This window comes from Temnothorax curvispinosus, unplaced genomic scaffold (genome assembly GCF_003070985.1).
Source record: "Temnothorax curvispinosus isolate PA1 unplaced genomic scaffold, ASM307098v1 QBEX01002901.1, whole genome shotgun sequence".
Lineage (NCBI taxonomy): Eukaryota > Metazoa > Arthropoda > Insecta > Hymenoptera > Formicidae > Temnothorax > Temnothorax curvispinosus.
In genome coordinates, this window is record NW_020212681.1 from 187011 (window position 1) to 191289 (window position 4279).

The following is a 4279-nucleotide window of genomic DNA, read 5'->3' on the forward strand; positions in this document are numbered from 1 at the left end:
ATCTCAAGCGAAAAATTTATATACATATATTATATATATATACACCCGTCTATTTTTAGCTTTACGTTTATTAAGAGACTTTCGGATGCGCTTCTGCATCTCTACAAACTTAACGTTCCCGCCATGCAAAGTGCACACGATCTTTTCGAGCTCAAATGTGGAAATCATGGCGTGCAGATCGCGCGTTTCTAATCAAATACGTGGAGAAAGAAGATTTTTTTTCCTTCTTGAAGTGTGCCGCCGCCTTTCGAAAAGGTGACGAGGCAAAGAGGCGCTACTCGCGTTTGTATTCCTTAAAATTAGAGAAAGTGTCTCGTGTAAGGTCGTGCCACGCGAATCGAAACATTAGAACAGCACGTATGTAGGCATTCCGATCAATCAGGGTTTACTCTCCAACCACATACAGAAAAAAGAAGCATGATACGACAATTGATATAAAACTTGATATTCATGTTCTCCTCTCGCAAAGTCTGCGCTCCTCGAAGACGACGACGTGCGACCAATTTAATTAATTGTAAATATCGAGCTATCGTTATTCCTATCGAATTATATAGCTATCGTTAAAAGTCGATTCGACTATAATCTCCGGGTGATTCGCAGACTACATATGTGTACCTTGTGTCTTCGAAAAGTATCGTTTATGGTTTGCACGCTGTCCTCTGATCTTTCAACATGCGATACTATTGTATCAACCGTAGGCGAATGATAGAACATAAAAAAAAGATTACTTCTTAAATCGTACGATTGATCGGTTACTTAAAAATGTTTTTGCGTTAAATTTAAATTGACTAATGCGACCGACTTTGGATAAAAATCTTTCGAGATTTTTGCCTGTTAGGTGTAGAGGATGGATTAACCGTGTAAATCGCGGAATCCATTAATGTTTTAATGGACACGATTGAACGTGTCCATATTGGGCAGTAATGTTAAACATCATGATCGTGAGAATTATTTTAGAATATTGTGTAGGTTCTTTTGATAACTACGAAGCGTCCAGTGAGAAAAAAAAGATACTCACCATTGAAAGTTCAAAGACAATAGAAAGAAAAGAAAGGAGGAGAAATAGAATTCGCGATTGATCTTTTACGGATAATTTTAGAAATTAGACGGAGCATATCACTGTCACAATCATTAATTATTAACGCTCTTTAGGATCCAAATATTCCTGTTCGCTCAAGCGGCTATTATATTTCAGATACCGCATGCGAAAATTTTCGACGGCTGATCTCGTTTGATCGTAAAATCGCGTTTAAATTACTTTTATTTATTGAAAAAGTCAAATTATACAATTCTTTTATAATTTATATAGTTGTACAGATTTTTGTACTATTATTTCGCGTAACTGTATATGTTTCAAAGCACGTTTATATAAATTTAGCCAAATTTACTTGAAAATACTTGATACTTTGAAACAATTGCTCTTTTCAGCATATGACTGGACACGACTGCGTTTGAAATATTAATTGAAATATTGAAATTTATGCGATTTCTATTTCTACGAGTTTATACCGACCGCGTATCGCTGTTTTCCCTGTGATTTTAATACTAATTCTTCCTCGACTTCATTTTTTTTTGTCGCGAATGATCTAAATTGAAAGTGGGTAACGTCTCTTTTCATTAGTGCAAAATGGCAAAATTAAATTGAAAATAAAAGAGGAAATTAAAGTAATAATACCACAGTTCAGTGAAATAAAAAGAATTTACAAAAAAATCGATACTCGTTATTAAACATCTAGTTTTAACACACGGTATAAACTAACTTTGTTTTAGGTTTCACGAAAAACAAGTTAAGTGAATACCTAATATAAACGTGAAACATGAAATTTTTAATTTTAGAAGGCTCAAATAATTAGAAATCAATAAATAAAATGGAAAAAAACAGAGCCATAACAAGGCACAAAGCCTTTTTCATTTTATTGAATAAAATTTTTAATTAAATTTCTACGTAATATTTTTTAATCTTACTAAGAATTGTCATAATCCGCGAGACATCTTTGGAAAAATAATACTATTGACCATTTCAAGAGGTTGCCCACTTCTTATCAAAGCCTCGTTGTGCCAATTTGAAGGAAGATCGTGCGATGAGCGAGAGATTGCATCGACAACCCTTATGAGATCAGCCCTAATTAACAATGTCTCTTACATTATGGTTCAGTCTATGGCCAGTGTTAAAAAAAAGAATACTCAATTAATTATATGAATAGAACAGTAGTTGACGTCGATGCAATCGATCTTAAAATGTCAAAAACAAAAAGTTTGTGTAATTCAGAGTCTCAACGTGTAACCGTAGAACATGTCGTATAGCAGAGCTGTCTAGACGTTCACGTTTCTCTCTCTCTCTCTCTCTCTCTCTCTCTCTCTCTCTCTCTCTTTCTCTTTTTTTCTCTCTCTCTCGTTTAACCCCGTGTGTTCTTTTACGTGACGTTAAAATCAGGCAGCTCTGTCATATAACTTGGAAGAATATTTTCTAGAGTGTACAAAAGAAATTGAATATATTACGATTGGCTATAGCATCTTTACGAATTCTAATTATAATTCTTGATCATCCTTCAGATGTAATCTGATCGGTCATTGGGTAAATAAGATACTATCTATTATTTTTTAGAGAGTTATTTTATTTTGCGTTTATATTTTATTTAAAGCGAAATGCTAGTCATAAGTATTTAATAAGTATCTATGTTATCACAGAAAAACTTTTATGTGATGTTACATGCAAAAATTATTTAGCTAGTTTAATTATCAAATTTCATAATTGCTATCGTTCAATTAAGATTATTAATCGTTATTGTGCAGCGGCACAACAAATGTCTTTCCTACGTCGGTCTTTTCTGTCAAAGTGCCAACGAAGTTGCTATTCTGGGCACCTATTTACAATTCCGATCGAAAGTGCGAGCTTTCTAGTCTAAATTTGCGATCGGCTTATTGCCGTTGCGACGGAATAAAGAGTAGTGATTTTTTTCGATTCGGAAAGGCTTTTGATTGGCACAATTTCGTGTTTCAGTTATTCTACCATGCGTATTTAGATTTGAAAAATCGAACATAAAAAAGCCTTTGATATTTTGCGAACAGAGAAGATTGAGAAAATCGAACGCGAAAATTATTATGTAATAATAAATATTGTTCGTTTCGTCGCATAAATAAATATATAGTGGACGGTAAGCCGATTCCGAACTTTGCTAGTCGAAAATTCGCGTTTCCAATCGGAACCATAAATGATCCCGGTGCTCTGTTTCGGCGATCAAGCTCCAAGTGTACCTTGAAACGTTCTAAATATCTCGTTCAGAAAAAAAAGAAGTTGCGATCTTTATTATTGGCGCACTTATACGCACGTAACTATAACATGTACTCGTGTTTACTCGCGGCACGCCGTTAATAATCTCACGTGAGCGCTATATATAGACATCGATATGTGTCATATACACTTCCTTGTACATAACTCTAGTTACGTATTGAACATGCATTGCGCTAGGCAGCCATTATCGTTGTTGATAGATCTCACTTTATACGAAGGATGATGATTATCGATTGACGCGGTTACTATTAACGCCACGCCAAAATGTAACATCGCATTATCGCATACGTATAAGTAAGACACGCCGTTTGATTGTATCCAATCAAAGACGGACGTATGAGGTTTTAAGACCTCCGCGCAATCAGTATGAAGAAAAAGAAGATACCAGTACCTATTTAGTATAATCTTGTGCCATTTTATCATGTTAAAAAAGCAACGTGATCCTCTTCTTATTGACAACTTATTGACAACAAGTATTCTTAAGCTATCAATAATAAAATCATAGGACAACGGTTTAGCGATATAGCGTGTGGAAAAGTGATAAGATTGGCGCTCACAATTGTCCAAGAGAATTTCATGAGTCTATTTGAGTCTCGTGCAGGTACAAATTTAATTACGAATTTTTATTAATTAATCGCTGGAGAACGTTGAATTCTTCAAACGAGTCCAGTTTTACCACCACAATTTATAATGCAAGAAAAGCAGTAGCTTAATTCACATTTAATAAGGTCATCGTCGAAAATTATGAAATTGATATATTCGTCTAATATATATATATATATATATATATATATATATATATATATATATATACATATATACATGATTGCAAAAGTAACACTAATGACTAAAGACACGGTCTGAAGTCGATGTTAAAAATAATAATTTCGACCCTCGAATTATTCTGCACGAGAATTTTAAAGACGACACTTTTGAATTGCTTCAAAATTATCAACTCGGTACCAATCGCAGATTTTGTATAATATA